The sequence below is a fragment of the Manis pentadactyla genome, chromosome 11 (assembly GCF_030020395.1).
Source record: "Manis pentadactyla isolate mManPen7 chromosome 11, mManPen7.hap1, whole genome shotgun sequence".
Taxonomy (NCBI): Eukaryota; Metazoa; Chordata; class Mammalia; order Pholidota; family Manidae; genus Manis; species Manis pentadactyla.
In genome coordinates, this window is record NC_080029.1 from 110,835,767 (window position 1) to 110,860,650 (window position 24,884).

At 42.6% G+C, this 24,884-nt stretch overlaps 1 protein-coding gene across 1 annotated transcript in view; it reads left to right on the top strand.

The window, feature by feature from the left end:
- TLN2 (talin 2) overlaps window positions 1–24,884 on the top strand; it is a 453,275-nt gene that overhangs the window by 160,961 nt on the left and 267,430 nt on the right. The window contains exon 2 of the mRNA XM_036903054.2: window positions 22,504–22,582. The gene's annotated coding sequence lies outside the window, so the exon portion shown is untranslated. The remainder of the gene's footprint in view (window positions 1–22,503; window positions 22,583–24,884) is intronic.

The following is a 24,884-nucleotide window of genomic DNA, read 5'->3' on the forward strand; positions in this document are numbered from 1 at the left end:
ATGCCCCTATCAGATAAATATGTTGCTCTTATAGTCTAGGGTATTTATGATCTTAAGAAATGTTTTTCTTTAGCCATTTTGGTTTGTTCTTACCCATGCGTCTTGCTGCCTTATCTCTTTAACATCAGCCTGCCAGGAGCGTAGTGGCTGTGGGGCAAGGGGTTGCTGAGACAGTTGCTGTGGTCCTCACTTTCCCTTGGGGTTTGTCATGGTCACAGCAGAATAGTGAGAGTGACTGGCAGCACCGTAGGTGTCAGGGCTTGCCCCTGCTTGCCCCTCTGACTGTGTCCTCCAGGTCCTGCTTTGTCTCGCCTTCCTGAAATGCTCCCATCCCTTTAAATCCCCATTCCTTCTCATGCCACCTCTTGCATATTATGCCTGTGAAGCGTGATCTGTCATCCTTCCTGAGTCAGCTCCGCCTCGCCCCCCCGTGGGGTGCGTTCTGTGGTTCCTTTAGGCTTCCCCGCCAGCATCTCCCCAGAACACTGTGGATGAACCTCCCCCCATCCCAGTGTGCATCACATTTTATTGTAGTCATTTAGTTTGTGGGTCTTTCCTCCCCTGGATTCAGGGAGTGACTCTAAACAGAGGCCTGGCCTTTCTCCTTTTTGTGTCCACCAACACCTAGCCCAGTGCCATGTGTGTACCATGTGTGTGCCATGTGTGCAGTTCCTACTTATTGAGCTAATAAATTAGTCCATAAAGAGAATTAAAGAAAAAGTATGCAATCCTCAGTGGTGGTGGTTTAACTTTTAAAATTATTGTGCATGTGCTAATACTTTTAAAGGTTGGGGCTATATGCAACCCCAACCTTTGGGACACTAAGTAACTATCCTATTTTACAGGGGAGAAAGAGAGATAGAGGCTCAGAAACCGAAGCCACATGGCTTGTTTGAGGCAAGACGGTGCCAGAGACCTGGGCCTTTAGAAGCCTTGTGTGATGGTCTTTTCCCCCTGTATAAGTCACTCCTATAAACTTAATGAAATATATGCTGGTAGGAGTGAGCCCGGGTTTCTGGTTTCCTTGTGGGTTTGAGAGGCTGATCTCATAGTTACCAAGAAGCACTGTCAGAAGTCACCACTGAGACCATCTGAATTGGTCTTCTTCTGTGGTAGTGGCTGTGCTTATTTCAGTCTGTGAACTACCATGGTATTAGACATAGGTGAGAAAGTTCTCTGACCACTACAGGTCATGCTGAGGTGAATCCCTTCCTGAATTATTACATATACATTAATTTTCTTACAGGTCACACCTGTGTTTTTCCTGAGCACATTTTCTCATGCTATGTAGAGGCTGCATTCTCCCCATGACACAGACATTCTCAGAAGTGCTTATGAATATCCCCTAGTTGCCTGTGCAGTTAGCCCCAAGGAGGAGCAGTGCATGTGGGATCTGCTAATTTGTGCCTATCTGTTTGCTTGTGATTCACCAGCAGCAATCCCAGACAAGCTTTTAGTGTTAGAACACTGCTGGTCTGCATGCTTCATGATGTCCTAGCGAACACTCAGGGTGCAAACTTCCCCTTGATTTGCCAGGGATGAATAAAGTTCATAAATATCATTTTGAGAAGTGTGTACAATATTCTTTCGGTACAGTAAAAGATCTCATTAGTTTGGAATAATGGAAAGCCACCTAATTTAGAGGATTATAGGGGAAATTGGAACACATTTAAGTATATACATAATAAATTGCACTAGACTGACAGATGATGTGCCTAAAAGAGTTTTTTGAAATATAATCTGTGACAGAAATTTGACATTATTGCCCCATAGAGAATTTTAGGGAATCTACGCTAATGGATATTTAAGGGCAACAATTAACATACCACTTCTTAATTAAGTGCTGTGGATTGCTTGAGGGGCACACTCTGGTCACAGTGGTACCCTTGAATTCCTTACATTGTCATGTGTTAATCTGAATGAATCTGAGCGTTTAGATTACCCTTGCTTTGCTAGGCAGACCGTTAAACTTCCAACTGTGTGAGTCTGGGGTGATCTCATGTAATGAATCGGTACAGTCTCCGTTAATGCCACCCCTCCTGTAGCTCAAATGAGCAAGTGTTGGGATGTCTGCTGTATGCAGCAGTGTTGGCCAACTTCCAAAGGGCAGCAACATGTCCTTCCTGCCCACAAGGAATGTACAGTCTACTGCGGAGTATGGACAAAGAGTCTGGCTTTTGGCCCCACATTGTCTCGTTTAGACCTGAGCTTTGGAGTGAGCCCTGCTATTACCTAGGTGGGGGTGTGTGTTACTTAACATTTTTAAGCTTGAATTTCTTCATCTGTGAAACAAGGATGGTAACAGCTATCTCTGTGGGTTTTTGAGAGGAAAAGGGTGAGAGCACGTGTACACTCCCAGGCATAAGTGTTCACTGTTTATCTGGTGAGGCTGCTGCTGATATGGTAAAGAAATAAGTAAAACATAACATAGTAGATGTTCTATTAGAGCCGGTATGTGTGTGTTCTGTGAAAACAGGGGTGAACAGGTAACTCCTCGTAGGACGTAGGGGGGACCAAGAGAGGCAGCCAGGAAAAATGCTAGGGAGGAGGCTCCATGAGCAGGTCTTCAGTGCCTCTCTGGTCATCCCTTCCCTTCATCAAACATTTGTTGAATCTTACCATGTGCCAGCCAGAGACTGCTAGGTACTGGGGCTACAGGAGTGACTCAAAAAAGCTAAAACCCCATGCCCCCCTGGAGCCTACATCCCAGCGGGAGAGTGAGGAAGGGAGGCACATAGCAGTGTGTATAAAAGCACTAAGGTGGAGGGGTATAAGGCAGATGCTGGGAAAATGAAGGAATTAAATGTGGCCAGAAGGTGGGGTGCATGGGGCGGAGAGGACACAGTTGTGGAAGCTGAGGAGGGAAGTAAGTCTAAGTTTGTGAAAGCTTTTTCTCGAAAACTCTGGGCAGCCCCGGGAGTCTTGGTTTTTTTGTTTGTTTTTTTTAAACGCAAAGTTCATTTTTCCTCTAATTGTAATACATATTCATTATAGAAAATGTATAGAAAATTAAAAAGCAAGAGAGAAGTAAATGATCATAACCCCACCCCTCAGGAGAAATGTGTCTACTGACCAACTTCCTATCAGATTTCCCCCCATGGGGTGGGTGGGTTGAGTTGACACAGTTAACATTGTGCTACAAGTACAGTTTTGCTTTCTGTTTTTTCCACTTATAAACAGTTTCTCAAGTTCTCATAAACAGTGTTCCTCCAGCCATGTAATATCCAATTGAGAGAGTGAAACAGTTAATCTAGCCACTTTTCGATCAAGTTGTTTCCAAGTTCTTATTAGCATGAAGAGTCAGTGTTTAGCATCTTTATATATGAGAGTATTTCTGCATCTAAGACCCCTCCGAGAGGACGGATTGCCATCCCTGGGATTACTGGTTCAAGGGACTGAGCATTTTAAAGATGCTTGAAATGCATTGTCAAAGTATCTCCCTTAAAGATAGTATTGACTGAATGGTCATAAGCCTTTGTGTCTTAGAGACTCCGGGAACCCTGTGGGGAGGGTGGATTTGAGCAGGAAGAGGTTGGAGTCAGAGAGGTTAGATGCTAATACCTCCCCTAGGGTGGTGGCATTTTGAACAAAGAATGACAGGACCTTGCTTGAATGTGACATGGTGCCTTTCTAGGAGATCATTAACTTGGGCAACAGCCTCAGCCAACCGTGTGTGGCTGAAGATGACTTATCTAATTTAAGACCTCTGGAATTCCCTTTTCTCTTGGCCCCTGAAGTTCTTAAGGTATAATAGTTGGTTTAAATGTCACCATTCCCTGCTGAGTTCTCTGAGCCCCTGGCCCAGGGCATGAGCATTTTTATGTAGCTAATTATTGTTTAATTAAACTCCATAAGGTACTGGGGGGAGGGTAAGGGGGCTGGGCAATGGCTGAGGCTTGGGTGAGGAGTGGGCCTTGCCATAGTGGGGTCACAGCGGGGCGGGCCTGGCAGTGCTGGGCTGTGCAGGGAGCACGCTGCAGGGAGGGCACGGACGTCCAGGCCTGGAGTGAGGTAGAGTGTGGGCAGGGGCTGAAGGTGTGGGCTTGGGGGGCTCTTGGTCATGGTCCTGGCTCTTCCACTGCCTGCAGAGTACCTGGGGCAAACTACGTCAACTCTGTGCCTCGGTTCCTTCTGGGGGCACACCAACAGGGTAATCTCTCTTTAGGTGCAATGCTGAAAGAATTTTTTCAGGCCTATACATGTAAGAATTTAAAGCAAATGCAGAGAATGACATAAAAACTCAGAATAAGTAGTTTTTTCTTAACATTGGTGAAAGCATAATCGTGGCCCAAGGAAGTCCTCAGTAAATGGCAGCAAAGATGGCTATGATGACAGCCACTTAGAAGGCCCACAAGGTGTTGGCGCTGCTTTTTCTTAGACACCTTTTGGGAGGGGTTGTCTCTTTGGTTGGTGGTCTGTCCATTGATAGGCAGAAACCATTTCTCTCTTCACCATACCGTGGAGTTCATCCTGGATGGAACACGTCCCTGGCCTGGGCTTTCTGGGCTAAAGACCTGTCCTAGCCTCATGTTCCAGGTCTTCAGGGGCTGCGATAGGGAGCCCCTGGAGGATGCCCAGGTGCCCCTGACCTGGTCAGGTGCCGGAGCTGGACACACCCAGCATTAGACCACATAGTAGTTTCCTAAGCTGCGTTAGCAAACGGCCACAAACTAGGTGGCTCCTGTAGGGGAGGAAAGAAATTTTCCCTCTATGCTTGTGAATTCTTAGCTGAGACCTCTTGTAATAAAAGATTAACGAGAAAAACAGAAGTCCACTAACATACACCTTATGTATGGGAATTATGCATGGGGTAAATATGAGTAACCCTACGAGGGAGCTTTAGAATTCTGTTTTAAATACCACTGTGATTGGGAAAAGGGAGAGGGAGATGTAGGTGTCTTAGGGGACGTGGGGTGGGGGGAATGTAGGCCTCCTAGGAAAGAAGGACGGGCCTTTTGAAGAATAGATGGGAGGTGTGATAGTTTGTGACAAAGTTTGTCTGGGTGTAGTATTGATAAGTCAATCTTCCCTGGTTGATTAAACTCCCCGGGAGATTTATACAATGGGTTTTCTTTTGGAGAATTTATCTTTAGGCAGATAAGAGGAGTGAAAGAAAACCTGTCCCTGACTTAGCTGTTTTTTGTTTGCCTGCAACTCAAAATACTCATACCAAAGTGGTATATGGTGGGTGGTATATTTGGCTGCCTTTTCTTCAAGCAGACTTATCCTTGCATAGTTACCGGGATTGGAAGTCCAGAACAGTGTTGGCATCGCCAAGCTCCCTCCAGAGGCTCTAGGGGACAACATTCCTGACCTCTTCCAAGTTTTCATGGCTCCAGACATTCCTTGCTTTGTGGCTACCTCACCCCAAACATTCACCCCTGTCTTCATGTGGTCTTCTATTCTGTCTTCTCTTCTGGCTCTTATAAGGACACCTCTCATTGGACTTACGGCCTGTGTAATCCAGGATGACTTCATCTCACATCCTTAATATCCAGATATAAACCAGCAAACTCTTTTCCCAAATGAAGCCACATTCATAGGTTCCAGGGATTAAGATGTGGCTACATCTTTTTGGGGGCCACTAATCAACTCCTATAGGCCAGAGGTTGGGTGAGTATTCTAATGGAAGGATGAAAAGGGTCTGCTCTGACGTTGCCATCTATTCCCTAAAGTCATGGACACTTAGAGCAGGGCATCTCTGGCCTGACCTTTTGGGTCTAGTGCCTCAGCTTCTTGTGGATAAAATGAAGGTTTCTATGGCCAGGATTCTCACCCGGCCCTGGTTGACTAGCTCACTGCACACATGTGGACAATGCGTTGTTATTGACTCTATATAAAGAGCTCCGCCCAGTGCTCTGGGTGACACGGTAGCACAGCTACAAGGCTGCAGGAGAGCAGAGCAGAGGCTGGAGTGGTGGCGGCACTGAGGACAGAGGCCCAGGAGACAGCTGTGCGGGCAGAGGGGCCCAGAGGCAGAGACTGGCTTGCTGCATGCAGACTTGCTCTGAGTGAACAGGATTTTAGTGACTGACCTGCCACCGTGGAAATAAAGTTGTGTATAATCCTTTCACCCCAAGAACATTTTGCTGTCATTTCTTTGGCCACATTGAATCCATAGTGAACTTGCCCAGGGTTGAAATCTACTGGCAAGACATCCTTTATAGGAGAAGCTGTTCCATTGAGAAAGTTGTCACCAGAGGCACACATTAGCCCAAGTGTTTGGTGGCCAGGATTGCCAGGACATTGGGGTTGCTAGAACATTAGGATAGCTATGTCAGGCATACTTTGGTGCCCAGACTTTCATGGAAGGATAATTAGGAATTCACATGCCATGTTGGTATACTCTAGTCAGGAATCTTTGCTTTTTATGGATGCAGGTGAACTTGGTGGTGGTGATTGTAGCTCCAGTTGAATTTTTGTGAAGGGGTATGTCTGAAAAAGAGGCTCTGTGGCACGTGAGAGAGATTTTGTGACTGTGCAGCACAGCTGCAGCTGAATTTCAGTTACCAGAATTATTATACAAGGCTGCCACGTGCATAAGTGCAAACAATTCAAATAAGAAACTATTACTGGTCACGGAGAGGTCAGTTGTGGGTTATATTTCAGGGTTAATAATCAAGCTAAAGATAGTCCCTCCTGACTTTATAACTATACTTCATGGAGTAATAATTACATGTGAGTTTGACCTGATGAAGGCAAAAAGGAAAACAAAGGGCTGTTGAATTCTTTGGTGGTAGTTGCTCTCTTGTCCTCTCCCCCGTCTTCCCCTTCCATGTGATTTTCCTTGTACCACTGTCCTTGTCTTTCCTCTTCTCAGACTCTTCAGTGCTGTTGAAAAATGTTGACAGGATTGCCCTGTTGATATGAACTTGTTACCAAAGTGCTTTCAAAGTGGTTCTCTCCAAAAGCTTAGGTGGTTGTTAGAGATTGGTCTTGGACCACATTCCCCCTTCACCTCCCATGGGAAAGGGTACCAGATGATTCTTGGCTCTATTCCAAGTGTGTCAACAGCCAGTTCGTTTCTAGTTCACCAAGAGCAGAATAATCTTGGGTAAACATGGCCGTTGGAAAAAAAGCAAATATTAGTTTTGGCAGTTGTAGTCTCTCAAGTGTCTGGCCCCTCGTGTTAGGGAGCTTAAATAGGAGTTACTGAAGAGGGCGTGGCGTCAAATATCACATCTGGGTAAAGAATATTGGTAGAAATACATAAATAAGGGACTTATAAAAGCCAATGTGATTTCTCTTCTCCCTCCCCTCCCTTCCCTCTACCCCCTGTGTCTCTCCGCTTCCTCTCTCCTCTCCCCTTTCTCTCCCCCCTTAATTTCTTTCTTTCTGAACAAGTCTGAATATTACCTTAAGTCTTAATTTTATTGCTTAAGTCGGGTCTTCTCAACTTTAGCCTATTGATGTTTGGGTCAGACAACCCTTGCTGTGTGGGGCTGCCCTGTATGCTGGAGTGAGTTGGTCAGTCCTTGCATCAGATGCCAGTGGCACCTCTCCATAGTCAGGGGAACCAAAAATGTCTCCTGACTGCCAAATGCCCCTTGGGATGCAAAATCATGCCCAGCTGAGAACCACTGGTATAAGCCAGTCCTCCCTGAAGTGGTAGTGCTTAAGAAGTCCTGAGTTTGGTGAAGGAAGGGTGTGTGTGTAGGTTAGTGAGGAGTGATAGCTGGGTCTCTTTAACTCTTATTTCTTATTCCAACCCAGTTGTGCTCAATATGGACATGATGTGGGTCTTATAGAAGTGAGGGTAGTTGGTAATTATCAAATCAACAGTATCAGCTGTTAGCTTTTAGAGCAGGTGTTACCTATTTTCCTTCCCTGGCTTACTGCCATTCTTCTGGTGCTTTTAAAATAGGGATGCCAGTCACACAGAGGGTGCTTGGGAGATGGGTCTGACACTTGGCACCTCTCCGTTGCTTGATTCCTCAGCTGGGCAGCAAAGCATGACAGGAGTCTATTGCCCATCACACCTATAAATCAGTCAAACTTACTTTGTGTCATCAGAGGGGAAGATGCTGAACTTCAATGTCAAGGTGACACACTGGGCAGATGCAGTTCCTGGTCCTTCTCAAGCATGACTGCATGTGTGCACAGCCAGTCAGTCTTGCTTCTTTAGAAAATATAAGACTCTCTCCCCATGGAACTGTTGATCCACCTTTAAAGCCTTAGGCATTTTCATCATTTAAATACACTTTCAGAGTTTTGGGTTTGTTTTCAGTAATGTTGTCATACTAACAATTAGGTTAAAAATAATGAATTATACCTTCATGTGTTGTCTCCCATCTGTTTTTGGTTTTTAATAGAATTTGCAAACGTCTGCAGGAGTAGAAAGACCAGCATGAGCCCCTGTGTACCCCTCATGCATCTTCAGTGATTAATTCACAACCCATTTTGTTTCATCAAGGACCCCTTCTGCACTCACTTGACTATTTTGAAATACACCCTCAACATCGAATTTCATCTGTATAAACTTCACTTTGCAACTTTGAAAGTTTTGGGCTCTTCAATGTAATTATCATCCTTAAAAAATAAATGAACCAGTATTAGACCTAAAAATGCCTTGATCAATATCTGCTGCATTTGGTTGATATATGTCTTATGTCTTTCTCAGACAACTCCATGCTCCTCTTCATTTAATCACTTTCAAGGGCAGGACAGGTGCTGGAAACCATCTTTCATTCTCAATGCGTCTAATATTACTGATAGATGAAGGTGTTGCACGTATGGGTTGGCATCTGGAGGAACGTGATAGGTACCTGCTTTTCTTCTAATTCTGTAAGTTATGTTCTTCCTTCCAGGTTCTTTGGCTTGACATGGGCACAGTCCTTTTCTCAAGGGAAATTCTCAGCTGACAGGGGCGTTGAGCTCCTTCCCACTTCCCTGCTGTCAGCCTTTATTCCCCCCCCTGCTTAAACAAAACCTTTTTAACATAACCTCTGCCAAACTTGTTGGTGCCATTATGTATGGTACCAGCCAGAAGTCTGGAAGTCCATGAAAATGCAGTACTTGATGGCCAAGTGTTCTATCAATGACAAAACTGAGCCTTTCATTTCAGGCTGCTTTCATGGCCCTGCTTTTCTTTACCCACCTTTGCCCTCAAGGGACCTCTCTGTAGAGTTGCTCCCTCTCCCAAACTCCCAAGGGCCCTGAGGTCTGGAGGGGGGAATCTAGGTGCCTGACTCCCCGCTGCCCCCTCAGAACTGCCCTCCTTGCATGTCCATCACCTCCTGCCACGTGCTCCCTGTCTGGGCCCAGTGGCTCCTCCCCAGCCATGCTTTCTCTCTCCAGGCCAACGCCTGACCTCCTCAGGGATCTGGTCAGAATGCACAGGCCTCCCCGCCTCCCCAGTCTCTCTCCATAGCTGGCAGCTACAGTGCCCCTGCAGATGAGCCTATTAACAACCCAGCCCCAAATTAACCTCTGGCTCTCTGTTAAGGCCATGCCTTCCAGTTTTCATAACCACACCCTAAGCGAGGTATGGCTTCCCCAGAAATTGTGCCCCTCTGTATAGTTGTCAGTACGAGTTTTACAGTCAGTATGAGTCATCTGATGCTTATGCTGCTCAACTCCACCCTTTGATATTTTGGGGACCATCTGCCTTTCCATCTCCACTGTGAATTCTTCAGAGGTTGCCTCTTCATGTTTCTGTTCCTCAAAACACTCTGTACATGGGGGGTGCTTGCTAGTGGGCTCCTTATCGAGGGATTTTTAGCTTCAGCCTCAACTTGGAAGACTTTCTGAAAATCCTTTCCGTGCGTCTGTATAATGAACACCTGGTATTTTGACTTAGTTGAGGTGTAATTCCACATGTGAACTTTAGTTTGTATGTAACTTATTTGCTTCAGGACTCATCACCACTGTATTATATCACAATGTAGTTTGTAATCCATGGCATTTTATAACGGAAGAAATATGGCAGTGTAACTGTAGATGTAAAAATCCTAGCTATGTTTGGGAAATTGTCTCACTCTCTTAAATGGTGGTTTTTCCTTTCTAAAAATGTGGAGTCCCAGCCCTCTTTCCCATGTGTTTACCTTTTGCCTCCCAACCCCTACAACTATAGAATGAGATGGCCAGAAATTGAGGATTCTGGTGAGTCGGTTTAGGTGAGTATTTCTGAAAGGATCAGTTATTTAATCTGTCATTTGTTTTGGGCTGACATACTTTTATAAAATTCAATAAACATGAAATATTTTTATATTACATTACAAAACATAAGCACTTTTATTCTTATTATGTTCAACCAGCATATATTACATTGCCAAATGGCCATAAACATTTCCAGATGTTTATTATCAGTCTGGACTATTGCAAACCAATCCCAAACTGTTGGGTGCAGGCCACCCTTTGGGGAGCACCAGGTTAGATAATGAGGTTTTACTTAGTTCATCAATTTCCATGGAGTCGCTTATTTTTTTTTAAATCACGTTAATCCAACTTATTCCGATCCCTGCTGACCTTTAGGAAAACACAGCTGGGATGCACCCTAAAGTCCACTGACCTTCTGAGGTCAGGTGTAATATTTGTTTGACTCTCCCTTTAAAAAAAAAAAAAAAGAGCATCTGTTGATAAGATGCTCCTGTTTCATCCATTGGAAACCAATAGAAGGCAGGTGGGTGGCTCTCCTTCTGGCTAGGGCAGTGCCCAGCCCTCCTTGTCTTGTAGGGGAAATGTAGGGTTGGGTAGTTTTTCAACCACACAGAGTGAAATTCTAATACCCAGGGTCGCAACAGCCAGAAGAAGTGCTGTCATATTCTGATTATGAGATAAAAAGAAATATGGATTGGGAATTGCTTTTTAAATAGCACAGCAGTTAAATGTTTTGACTCAGTCTGAAGGGGTCTCTCTGGTGATGATTACTTGCTATTTTATGCTCAAGGTAGCTGTGATTGTCTTACTGGAACACTTGATATTCAAATGTTAATGGGGTTTGGCAGGAGCCACAAGGGGAATTATACAAAATAATTTTTAAAAAGGGAGTCCTAGTGAAATAATTTTAGCTTTAGCATTGCGTTCAAGTAATACTGGTTATGGTGGGTTGACATGAAATGTATTTATGCTTATTGTGAAAAAAATTAGAAGCTAGAGAAGCACTGTATGAGATATGAGACATGTATGTAATTTTAAATTCTCTAGTAGCCACATGTTAGATAAAATTAATTTTAATATGTTTCATTTAACCTAGTATATCCAAAATGTTAACATCTCAAAATATAAAAATTGCTAATGAGGTGTTTTGCATTCTTTTTTTGTATTAAGCCTTTGAAATCTGTGGACTTTCCGTGCATTGTGCATCTTGATTTGGATTTGCTGCCATTCAAGTGCTCCCTACTCACTAGCCACGTGTGGTTAGGAGCTGTAATAACTGGGCACTACAGATAAGGAGAATCAAAGTCCACTGCGAGGTGTAGATACTTTGTGCAATTACCTGAGTAGTTTTATATCGCATTTTTATTTGGTCCAAAGTAATTTTTACATGACTTCACGTTACTGTAGAGAGAACAACAGTGGGTGCTGTGGGGGGTCATCCCTTCCCCAAAAGCCGCTGGGCCATCTGCATCAGTGATCTTTAATAGGTCACTTCTGAGGGTGGCTGGTTATTTCACCCAAACCCAAGGAAGGAACACTGGAATTGCCTTTACTGGCTACATAAGAGAGACCTACCCACAGTCAGCCAGCCAGCTTCTGTACTGCCAGGAGTTATAACTCAAGCCTGCTGAGTCTGTCTTAGGGCATCTGTGTCTTGCTGTGTGCAATGGGGAACAAGATGACCATAATTTTATATGATTATCATAGAATTTCTATTTTTTCTCAGTGAAAATAGCTTTATGGTGCATTTTTTGATTAAGAAAACTAGTTTTATAATGGTTATATTGGATGATACAATATCTGGTATTTGCTTCAAAAGATTCTGGGGAAAGACCTTAGAAAAAATACAGAAAGATGTAAGTCCTAATCTAGCTTTCAAGAGATTTTGTTCTAGTTACAAATCCTAGAATCACTCATGGGGAGAAGAAAGTCAGTAAATGCAGGGTTTTGTCTCATAAATCCTAATATCTCAGCCTCAGATGTGAACTTTCCTGCTCCCAACCATCATTTAGTCGGTATCTTTTTGCAGGTGTGTTTTACCCCAGGCCTTATGCTCATGTGGCCCTGTTGGTTTGTGAGGGACATTCTCCTCTCTGCCTTTTACAGAGGGGTGAAGTGGGGCTCAGAGGACCCACACTGCCCATGTGCACTTGGCGTGAGTGTAAGGGAACCAGGATGCCCCTGGGCATGAGTGATCGGGCCCTAGGCTCTGTGTTGGGCTCTTGAGTATACCTTACCTGTCATAGTTGCAGAACCCAATGGATCTAGTATTAGAAGGAATACAGCATGGGATAATGAGTTGACAATAATGCAGAGAAATCTAGAAGACCTGTGAAAATTTAGAGAACAGCAAGAGTATGGGGACCACAGGGGAAGGAAGACTACTTGGAAATGATGGATCAGGAACAGGAAGAAGGACACATTTGGCTAAGGAATATTAATTTTCAGAATGTTCTGAGAAGAAGAGGAAGTTTCAATGGCAAACGAACTGTTGTGGCCAGGTAGGGGAGTGTTTTGAATGTAATGTGCCATAATGAACATGTAAAGGAATCATTGGCCACATGAGGAAAGATAAGAGAGATTTAGCCTTTTGGAAAAAGGCTATATTCAGTGGCACTTTTTGAAGACAATATTGCACATAGTGGCTGTACAGGGCAGCAAAATTGCTTTTGAGAGATGAATTTTGAGGGATACAATAGCTACTAATCACAGCCAAGTGATGACAGGTTCTTATTTATAAAAAAAAAAGTATCACTAATTTCCACATTATATATACCTGAGCAGCTAATTTGTTCTTGATTAGCCAAACCATCCCCATGCTCTAGTTTGTGATTATCTATTTTAGGTTACCCAGAGGCTGATGAAATTGCACAGTGCACTTTGATACTTCCTTTCATTTTTATGCTGTCATATGTTGGTGTATATGTTGAGCTGGAAGAATAAGCCATTACTGGTGTTTATAGGAGTTAGCATGTCTCCTAAATACAATGCCCACTCCTGGCTGCAGCCCTGGGGTATTTCATCAGTGGACAGCTTTCCATTGGTAAGGAAAGCCAGATGGTTTACCACTTGAGGGGGTGGGCCATATTTTCTCTTCATGTCCTTCAGTTGATGGTTTCACCATAGAAGCAGTTCTTGGGGTGCTAGTATGAAGGGTAGCCCTCAAGTTAAAGGTTGAGGTGAGCATAAAAGTGGGGAAGATACAGTTTCTCAGGGTCAGTTCTAGCTAGTTGGAGCTCTGTGTGAGCAGCCCCTGTTTAACCTCACTTCTCTGATATGTGCAAGTGATGTCCAGCTGGTCAGGTGGACCCCAGATCCTCCATGGCTGCTTTTAAGGGCCAAGCCCACCTTCTCATTCTAAACCTCTCCCCAGCCTCTGCGCTGTAGTGGCTGGGGCCCCCATATGAATTTCCCTGGCTTCAGTGCATGGTGGGGGGCATTGGTAGCACTGTCCTTTACCCTTCTCTTTCTCATTTCTTTTTAAATTGTTTTTGTTTTTTTAATAGACTTAAATTTTTATAGCACTTTTAGGTTCAAAGCGAAATTGAGCAGGAAGTATGCACAGTTTCCACATACCCACACACATACATATATATGGCCTCCTCCACTATCAACACCCCTTGCCAAGGTACATCTGTTACAGTGGTAGAAATTACATTGATAAATCACAATCATGGAAAATCCATACTTTGCATTAGGTTTCACTCTTGATGTTGTTCATTCTGTGGTCTTTGGCAAATGTGTAATGACATGTATCCACTATTGTCAGTATCATACAGAGTACTTCCACTGCCCTGAAAACCTTCTGCACTTTACCATTCATCCCTCCTGCCCCCTGGTCTCTGGCAATGTGGATAAAATGAGGGTTCCTGTGGCCAGGATTCTCACCTGGCCCTGCTTGACTAGCTCACTGCATACCTGTGGGCAATACATGGCTGTTGACTCTATATGAAGATCTCCCGGTGCTCTGGGCATGACACGGTGGCATGGCTGCAAGGCTGCAGGAGAGCAGAGCAGAGGCTGGAGTGGTGGTGGCACCAAGGACAGAGGCCCAGAGGACGGCTGTGCAGACAGAGGGGCCCAGAGGACGGCTGTGTGGATATAGGGGCCCAGAGGATGGCTATGTGGACAGAGGGGCCCAGAGGATGGCTGTGTGGACAGAGGGGCCCAGAGGATGGCTATGCGGGTAGGGGGGCTCAGAGGATGGCTGTGCAGGCAGAGGGACCCAGAGGCAGAGACCGGCTTGCTGCCTGCAGACTTGCTCTGAGTGAATGGGATTCTAGTGACTGACCTGCCACCTCGAAATAAAGTTTGTGTATAACCCTTTCACCCCAAGAATGTTTTGCTGTCAATTTCTTTGGTCACATTGAATCCATAGTGAACTTACCCAGGGCTGAAACCCATTGGCAAGACAGGCAACCACTGACCTTTTTATTGTCTCCATGGGGTAGCCTTTTCTAGAATGTCATGTGTTTGGAACATACAGTGCGTCACCCATACAGACTGGCTTTTCACTTAGTAAATGTGCATTTTAAGTTTCCTCCATGTCTTTTCATGGCTTGGTAGCTCATTTCTTTTTAGTGCTAAATAATATCCCACTGTGTGGGTGAACCTTCATGTTCTCTTTACTGCAACTTCTTATTCCATCTTCTTAAAAGAAATGCTCAGATAGTTGGTGAATAATACTTACCTATTTGTGTGCATCAGGTTCCCCAGTTTATACTCTGGGCTGTCCCACAGGGTCCAAGTTGGAGTGAGTGACAATAACAGAAAGGTGTGTTTTAGGGGTTGGGGAGAAGGAATCATTAAGGGGCATCTTCTAGTCCCTTTCTCTACTCGTTAAACCTCATAAACCCATGTTTTGATTTTGGATGGGAATATAGTTCCCTGATTGATAAAAGTCCAAATAGGAGAGAAATTTAATGAAAGACACTTGTTTTGTGGCAGACAAATGAGTAATTGGCCTTGGGTACAGGAGAGGAAAAGGGAGGCTTTGATACTTTGACCTTAAGTACTGGGGGAGGGTGGTCATAGAATGAGGCATCCTCTTCTCTTCAGTGCAAGTATGCGTGTACACACATCCCACCCCATCTTGCTTTGCAGCTGAACTCCAGCCCCTTGAAGCTCCACTACTTCCATCCCCCCAGTTATCAATCTTCAAGATACATGTTAACTTTTCAGGGATTTATTGAATACTTACTGTATGTCAGGAACTGTGCTCAGAGCTATGGGGGAAACCACAGTTCTTGCCCTCTAGGATCTCATAGTCTAGTAGGGAATATATATTCTTGAATAGGTTATTTCAACATAATATGGTAAGTGCAGAAATGACGATGTGGTCAGTGAAGTCTAGGAGTGGGTGGACTTCGATGGGCAGCCGGATAAAGAGGGGTGTGGGGAAGCCATAGGCAAAGAAGACTAGAGGTCAAAGGCCATCAGAGGGGAGGCAGCTCAGAGGATGCAGGGTTCGAGGAGAAGTGTTGACTCAGTGCTGCGGGGCCCTGACTTCCAGGGAAGCAGGGCTGGAGGTCCCTGCAGCCTGGGAGCTGAGGACCCAACCCTAAAGACTGTCCTAGCCTGGTGGCGGGGACCAGCTGGCTCACAGGTGGCAGTGAGCAGGACTGCTGTGATAGGTGGGAGTATAGCCCAACCGGAAGCGGGGAACTTTGGTTCTAGTAGGGACACCCTGGCCATGAGCTGGTTGGTGTGGAGGAGGAATGGGGTGGGGAAGACCTAATCTACTTAACTTCCTGAAAGGCCCATGAGGAACTAGTGCACTATTTGCCTGTCCCTTTCTTTTCTCCTTTTTAAAGAAAAAACACATTGTTATAAATTTCTCTAAAATGTATTACCACATTTTGTCATAGTGAATTGAGTTTAGTAAAGCTTTTGTTTTTATTTGAAGGTGTAGCAACATCTCAGGGTCATTTTAAAGAATTTAGAATATTGAAATTAATAGTATAGCATATTTCTTGATGTCCATGTGTATGCTCAGCAGCTCTTTTTCAGCAAACTGGGGATAAAAGCTTTTCTGTGTGTAGTAATTGCCTTCTGAAAACACAGTACAAATGTATTGTGTTTTTCCTTCCCCCAAAGGAAACTGTCTTCATAGCTCTGATTAATTGAAGTTTCTACTCATTTGAATGTTAGTTAATTAGGCTTTTATTGAAAACAATTGGCTGTAATAATGTATTGAATATGGTAGTTATTTATTTATTTATTTATTTTTTTAGTGCAATGGTTGCAGAGGATGGGAGATTATGGTAGGAATGAAATGAGAAAACCAAAATTTTCCTAAGGCTGTAGCATGTATATGTTGGCCAGTTCATAAAATACTGAGTTGTGATAGCCTTAGATGCTATCTATTCCTCTATTCATGCAGTCAAATGTTTGTGGAGCATCCTTGTACTACGCTGCTCAAGGGCTGGGGTTAGAGCCCTGTGCCAAGTAGAGTCCTTGTTCTCCTGAAGTTTACATTCTAGTTACCCACATTACTAATTTAGTCTTATTATAAGTGTCTTTAACATACTGACTGAGGGGGAACAGTGAATTACAGACCAAGAAGGAATTCATGGCATCTCTCAAGCTTTTCCAGTTGTGAAAAGCATGTAGAGACTGATAATTATACAAGCAGTATGATTACAGCACTTCCCTTATAAACACACGTTTCACACTACTTTGCATTACTATCGTTTGTACCATTAACAGATCTTTGAGGGACATTGTATTTAGCCATTTCATGGTGAGTGTAGTGGGGTGGAGTGAGCCTTCAATAATTGCATAAAATAATTAATTATACCATTACTTTCCAAACTGTTGTGTGGCGCTCTAGTCCCAAGACGCAGACCACAAAAATAATGGAATCTGTACAGATGAGATAGGAGCCATTTTTTTTCATAATAAATTGTCCAAGATGTTCTGCATTAGGGAAACTCCTTAGTTTTGTTTAAACTGGCATTTCCCACATTCATACTGAATGAATCTTTTTTTTTGCCCATGACACCTCTCCTAGTTTGCTGGTATGCTGCTTTTAGAGGGATACAAGGAGATTTCTGGAGCTTTTCCCTTTGCATAGGGCAGGGTACCATAACATTTCTCATCTCTGAAGGTCGTGGACATTGATGCTTTGACCTTATGCTTCGTTGAGTTTTCTTTGACCCTAGACTCTAGCTGGAAAATCAGCAAGGGGCCGAGCCATGAAAAGAGAATTGGGCATTTCCCCTTGGAGTCATATAATTTCCGACAATAGCAAAGCTGGGATCTAATCATTGAAATGTGCTTTTAATGGAAAAGTTCTCACCGTTTTGGAAACAGGCAAGTAAGATAAATCTTTGGCAAGTGGTAGAGGTTGGAAGGATTTTAAAAATTTTTTCTCCTCTTTTCTCTTTTGACTCCTCCTGTTTGTATTTTAGGGATACTGAAGCACTATATTTCTTTGTCTCGTAGATTTTTATTTCAAGCAATTAGTAATAAATGTGTCAAAGGTTAGTGATAACCTCAGGCCGAGAGTAGTATACCCTGCTCATCTTCAACTAAATTAAGTGGATTTTCTTTGCTATGCTTGGGTTTATGTTATAAAAGCACTTTTGTTAACTTGGGGCAGCAAAAACTCTTGGGTGCCATATGGGCCCATCTCCTGATTTTTATGCTCTTGCAGATGGTGTCAAGGCAAAGCTTGGGTCTGGTGTTAAACTGTTTCCTTTTGATGAAATGTGAGGACAGATGTGGGTTTGGTCGCATGAGATCTGCACCTCATAGTGAGATTCTAGCCACATGCGGACGAGGCTCTTTGTGGCTGAGACACCCTTGCCTCTTGCGTCCCCTCAAGTTTGACTCCACATTCCTGTGGGGATTACACCGAGTGAAATGTGGATAACAAGAGTCCATAACACCCTCACAGTGAAAAAATGCCTTGTATCGTCTCAGTCAGATCACTTACTATATGTTTGTTTATTTAATGCTGTTAAGATAATAATCAATAGGTGTTTCAGTTACTAGACACTTACTGGGCTCCAGGCACCATGTTAAGAACTTTACCCTTATATTCTCATTGCATTACCATCTGAAATATCTAAATATTACCATCTCTGCTCTGTTGATGAGCAACCTGGGACTCCAAGTGGTGTGTTTAAAACTTCCCCAAGCAAGTAGGACATGATCCTGGATGCTAATGTCCTGCTATGGGTGACAAGCATTTTAGCCAGTAACTTCTGCTGCCTTTGGTCACATCTACCTTTGCCTCTTGAAATACCATCTACCTTTGTCTCTTGAAATACTCTAGAAAAGCTACCACAAGGGAGCTGCCAAGTGACTCATAGTATGATGATCTAGGGAAGGCTACTTTAAGGCCAAGTTCCTTTAAATAACAAGGTACCTTCAGACTAAGTTTCTGTTTAATCGGAAGGGTCTTATCCATGTTTAAAATTAGCATTTTAAATGGGGAAGTGTCCTACATGGAGTCATATTTTATCCCAGGGTTCTCTAGGGACCTGGTTATGATTGGGCAACAAGAAAGTGTCCACCATGGGCTGTTGCCATCCCTGCTCCCACTGAGCTGGAGTTCAAGCAAGATCGTATTTGACACTTAGGCATTGTTGATTACTTTAGGTACATTTTCTCTTCTAATCCTCACAACAGCCCTTTTGCTAGGCATCACTGCAGAGGAGGAAACTGAGGCACAGAAGGGAAGGCACACCAAGGCCATCTGACTAGTAAATGACAGAACCAGGATCAGTCACGTTACTTTCAACCACTGTGGTATGGCCTCTGCTAAATGCAGTGTTTTGTCTCCTAAATCCTAATATCTCAGCCTCAGATGAGGACTTGCCTGACTCTCCCCATCCCCCTACTCCCAACCATCATTCAGAAAGATGCCTCTGCCCAGGGGAGGGGTCAGAACAAAGAGGCCAGTAGTGGGCACTGGGTGGCCTGTGGGTGCGTCTGAGTTATGGCCTGAAGACACAGATGCCTAACTAAGTCTTGGGACTGCTCATGTCTGAAATAGGATAGTAATTCTCATTTGTCTACTTTCTAGGGACATTTTTTTGGCAGGGGTCAGGGGAGGGAGTCTTCTGGGAGATGAAGAAGGATTAATTAGATTTGTACTCTACATCCAACACACCTATAAAGGGATTTGTACATCTACAAGAGATTATGGCTTTTTTTTTTTTTGAGAGGGCATCTCTCATATTTATTGATCAAATGGTTGTTAACAACAATAAAATTCTGTATAGGGGAGTCAATGCTCAATGCACAATCATCAATCCACCCCAAGCCTAATTCTTTTCAGTCTCCAGTCTTCTGAAGCATAACGAACAAGTTCTTACCTGGTGAACAAATTCTTACATAGTGAATAACTTACATGGTGAACAGTACAAGGGCAGTCATCACAGAAAATTTCGGCTTTGATCACGCATTATGAACTATAAACAATCAGGTCAAATATGAAAATTCGTTTGATTTTTATACTTGATTTATATGTGGATCCCACATTTCTCCCTTTATTATTATTATTATTTTTAATAAAATGCTGAAGTGGTAGGTAGATGCAAGATAAAGGTAGAAAACATAGTTTAGTGTTGTAAGAAAGCAAATGTAGATGATTAGGTGTGTGCCTGTAGACTATGTGTTAATCCAAGCTAGACAAGGGCAATAAAACATCCACGGATGCAGAAGATTTCTCTCAAAACAGGGGGGGTGAGGTTCTAAGCCTCACCTCTGTTGATCCCCAATTTCTCACCTGATGGCCCCCCTGCGACTGTGCCTGTCTTAGGTTGTTCCTCCCTTGAGGAATCTTACCCGTCTCTGGCTAACCAGTCATCTTCCAGGGCGAGATTATGGCTTTTTAACCAGGTTTATAATTATGGTATTAGGAGGTTTCATGTGTTACATGGAACTTCTGAACCTTTAAAAATAGGGCAATGAGAAGAATAAATTTGTTTGCTGGAGATGTATTCCCATAATGGGCCCATTATGTTAAATTTATTTCTGTATTTTATAGTCTAAATAGTTTTTTTTTAAGGCTTTTCATATATAAATTCAACCCAATAAAAACAAATCTGGGTAGTGGTTAAAGTATTATAACGGAGAATATTTTAACCATAGAAATGGCCCATCTGGACAAGTATGTCCCATTTGTTTTTATTCTTATTCAGACAGTCTTTTCATCAGTTCTTTTACTAGCCAGAAATGAATCTACCTGTCTCCTGAAATAGTTTTTGCCTATGTTATATTCACATTAAGACGCTTGCTTCACTTACTTCAACTGAAGGTCATAAATATCACATGACATTGCATACAATAAATCTTTATTCATATGATTACAGCATTTGCTGTTCTGGGTCAAATGGAGTGGGATGATTGAGAAGATGGGCAATAACAAGCAGCTCTGTTGTATGTGGAACTCCACTGGTCACAAGTAACAAACAGATGAGCTAGCTCAAGTAAAGAGATTTATAAAAAGGATAGTATAAAGCCAAAGCTGAGGATGAAGTGGCGTTGGGGGATGAACAGGAGTGGAGTGAGGCAGGGGACTCGATCCATGTTTATAATTAGCACACGTGTGACATAAATGTCAGTGAGGTAGGAGTAGAAAGCTGACAAGAGAAGTAGGTATCTTTACAGTATATCACTTCACACTTGAGCTTGAGATTAAAAATAAAACTTCGATGTATTCTCTGGAAAAGTCATATTATAAGAAATACAAAGAGTATAAGAAAAGAAGTAAAATATCTCCTAAAATTTTGATAATCAGGGGTAATTATAGCTATTTTGATTAAAAATCCTTCCCAACATCTAGGAACATACATATACACAAGCACACACACAAATGGAATAATACTGTGCATGGTTGTTTACCTGTTTTATTCACTCAGAAGTATATCCTGGATAACTTTTCATAACAAATATAGACCTCCATCATTATTTTCAGTGTCTGTTTGGTTTACTTAATATGTCTATTTGTGGACCTTTAGGGAATTTACACTTTTGTCTCCTAATTATAAACACTGCTGTGTTGTATGTCTATCTTTCCCCTTACACAATTATCTCCTTTGAGTATATTCTAAAGTAGGGTTGCTGGACCCAAGGGTGTGTCAGTTTACATGCCGACATAAGTGCCTAAGTGGCTATGTCATGAGCTGTGCCCAGAACATTGGTTATTGGCAGTCCGACATCTTTACAAATATGACAAGTAAAAAATAAGATCTCAGTTTTCCAAAGTTGGCATTTTCTTAGTATAGTTGAGTACTTTTTCATATGTTTATTGCAATTTTGTTATGGAAAGTTTTATTAATTTTCTTTGTCCATTTTGAGGAGAGCATTAATTTCCTTATTGGGTTTTTAAACATTTTTGCATAAGAAGGATAGCAAGTTTTGGATGACTCTTGTATAAATATTTTAGCTAGTTTCTTATTTTAACTTTTGACCAAATATCAGTGTTTGTTCTTTTGATTTGTTTTTGACATCCATAAATTTGAGATTTTAAAAAATGTAGCAGTTAATCCTTTATAGTTTGAGATTTTGATGTCATGTTTAAAAGGCCTTTCCTATCTCTATGTCATTAAGACTATTAATCTGTATATTCTTCTAATACAAATCTGATTCTATTTTGAGTTTATTTTTCATTTACAGAAAGGGAGAGCTCTGGATTTTTCCTCCCCCTAAATAGGTAACCAACACCATTTATTAACTAGTCTCACATACCTACCCAGATATGATTACATGTACTTCATTTCCTAGGAATACTTGGTTGTATACCTGGCTTTTCATTCTGTTTTGTTGGTCAAATGTATGTTCTGTCTCAGACTCCTGTTTGTTAAATGTGGCTGTGCCATTTTGATTTCCACAGTTGATTTTAGTGCTTCTCTGCTTCAAATTGGTTTCCATGGAGTAAGGTGCTAACTGGTCAGTTTTCCATGCCTCAGAGAACTGTGATTGAGACAAAAGTAGTTGAAACAAGAAGGGAACACTTCACAGACGTGTTAGAGGAACTAAGAAAAAAGGGAACCAGACTAGCTCATGTAAGCTAAGTTTAGAAAGAATCAGAGTGCCTGATTTTTGTTTTAAATGTTGGTGGGGGCAAGAGGGCATATACATATGTTTGACTTCTGTTTGAATTCAAAGCCTTTAAGCATTCCTACCATGGGGAAGAAGAAAAAATATGTATTTGCTTCTTTGCCAAAAGTAACATGATTTCAGTCTTCAAAATAAGTGTCTTGGGACCTAAATTCCCTGTTGGTAAAGAAAATTCCCAGCCCATGTGTTGCAGCGGAAATACATTGTTTCCTGAGTTATTTCCTTTCATACTTTGTGTGGGGGAAATGACCAAATGTATAGATTGAAAATGTTTTTCAAAACACTGATATCTATAGCATTACTTGATTTAGATGATTTTTATTGTTTTAGGTATTGCTGCTGAGGGCTTCTCGTATGCTTCAGGACACATCTTCAGGGAAATCAACTCTTTACGTAAACTGAAAATTAGGTGAGTCCTTTAAAGAAGATATTTTATTTTTTATCAATTAGCCACCCTCCTGCATGGTAAAGTTTTATGAAGTGTTAAAATGTTGTTTATATTGTCTCATTGGATTTTTACAATGGTTCTGTGGGGCACATGTGTAGTAGCTGCCTGGTCTTACTCCTTCCATTGCTGTTAGATTTTTATACCTGGTAGTTTGGAAGGGTTATGTAAGGGACCTTGAGGAGTGGATGAGCAGCTGGTTGTTCACTTTATTGCATACTTTCTCAGCTATTCACACCTGTTTGTTTCATAAACTTATTTTTGAAGTCTTGGATAAAAAACTAAAGTAGAAATTTCTAGTAGTCTTTGCCATTGGGTAGTTCCTAGAGCCCTTCAGGGATGGTGCATAATTGCTCTTGCATAAGATATAGTAAACTTTGGTTATAGATTATTGGTTTCCCTTTGGTTGTTCTGAGTCGGGCTGCATGATCCCAAGTTGTGTGTGAGAAATACCCGGGGCGGGGCCTAAAAGCAGTCTCCTGCAGGCCTTGGGTATGCCACTGCTGAACTTGGGGCAGATAAAAGAGGGGTGGTTTATGCTCCTACCCTCAAAAGCTGTGTCATGGCACACCAGACTTACGTGGTCTGGTGCTGCTCAGCTAAACACTGGTTAATCTCTGCTGCTCTTTGTGTCCTCATCTGTAAAATGTGTACACCAGCCCAGCCTAGTCATTCTCACAGTTGGAGATTCTGTGAAATAGGCAAAAAAAAAAAATCTCAGGATCAATGGTGAATGTATTTCTTTGGCTGTGTATAAACACAGTTGATTGTCAAAGCTGGGTGAGTGCAGGAAGGTTCACTCCATGTTTATATGCTAGCCTTGATTTTCTGTTGAGAATTTTTCATAATTTAAGATTTAAGAATGTAACTATTATCTACTAACATCATTTCATGAAAGAAATACTTTAATACTCAAAGAGTCTAAATGTCATAGATTTGTCTTCCGATTGCATCTATTCATTCAGCTGTATGAAGACACTTTATATTTCTATCCTCTTTCTCATTTCTCTGCTGACCAGTGACTGTTAGCCACAAATTTGCCAGCCCTGGCCTTATGACTGACATTTGAGAGATTCTGGGGTGTATGACTGCTAAGTGCTCCACCTCAAAAAATGTACCATTATTCTGAAGCAGGATTGAAATGTACTCTACCTATGTATCAGCTATTTCCAGAAAATGTGTGATAGCTAGCATAATCAAACTAAGAGAGGTCAGAGAACAAACAGAAGAGAAGGGATTGCTCTTTTGGAAACACAAACAAAAACGGCTCATGTGATCATGAAATTTAGCTGTGAGCCACCTTGCAGTCAAGGTAAAAATGAAAACCTGAGAGTGCTTTAAGGCATCTGATAAAAGTGTATATAACCTTCCCTTCACACCATGGTGGGCAGCCTCTGGCCCAGTGGTGTTTGACAGATAAGTGTCTGCCTGTGGTGTAGGGGTGCTGAGAGCTAGGGTGAGATGGGCTGAACGTCTAACTTCACGGAGACCAGTGCAGACACCACGGGTGGGAGTGCAAGGCTGGGTTCGAGTCAAGGGCCCAGCAAGGGTTCTGAGCTAAAGGCACAGGGAACACATGTGCAAGGCATAGGGAAGAGTAGAGGAGCTGTCCTGCCTGGGGGTCATTTGGGCATCCTGGGATGGTTGTCCTTTGAGGACCTGCAAAAGGTACCAGATAGTCCTGTCTGAACTGAAGAGCCTAGGCACAGTGAACAGGAAGCATGCCAGACATAAACCTTTCCCAGTTATTTCAGATCTGAAAGGAATGTGCCAGGTAGATTGTTACACCCATGGGTCTGTGCAGAATGGAAAACTGTGCTTCCTATTTACTTCTCCTTGGGGTGTGGAGATGTGTGTGAGGGGTAGGGTAGGTGGAGGACAGAGGTAATAATGGACTGAATTATCAGGACAGTAAAATGATGCACAAAACAACACCACCTTCCAAGATGCCTGCATAATCCTGGCTGCTGCTGAAAGTTCTGTGAAATTATAATGTGGTCCTTGTTAATTGGAACATGGTAGTTCAGTCCTTTGGAATTTCTTCCCTGGTGATTTCTGGCTTATATTTGTTTGAACATTCCTATTTTCTGGGAAACTTAAATGAAAGTTGACAGCCTTACCTGGTTTTATTCCCTTCTGTCAACCCAACTCTTGGTTTACTGCCTGATTTGTATGCTTCAGTTGGGTTGCTTCCACCTGGGGATATTTATTTCACTGCCCTTTTTAGGAAAAAGCTCTTATCAAAAAACAACAACACAAACATTCA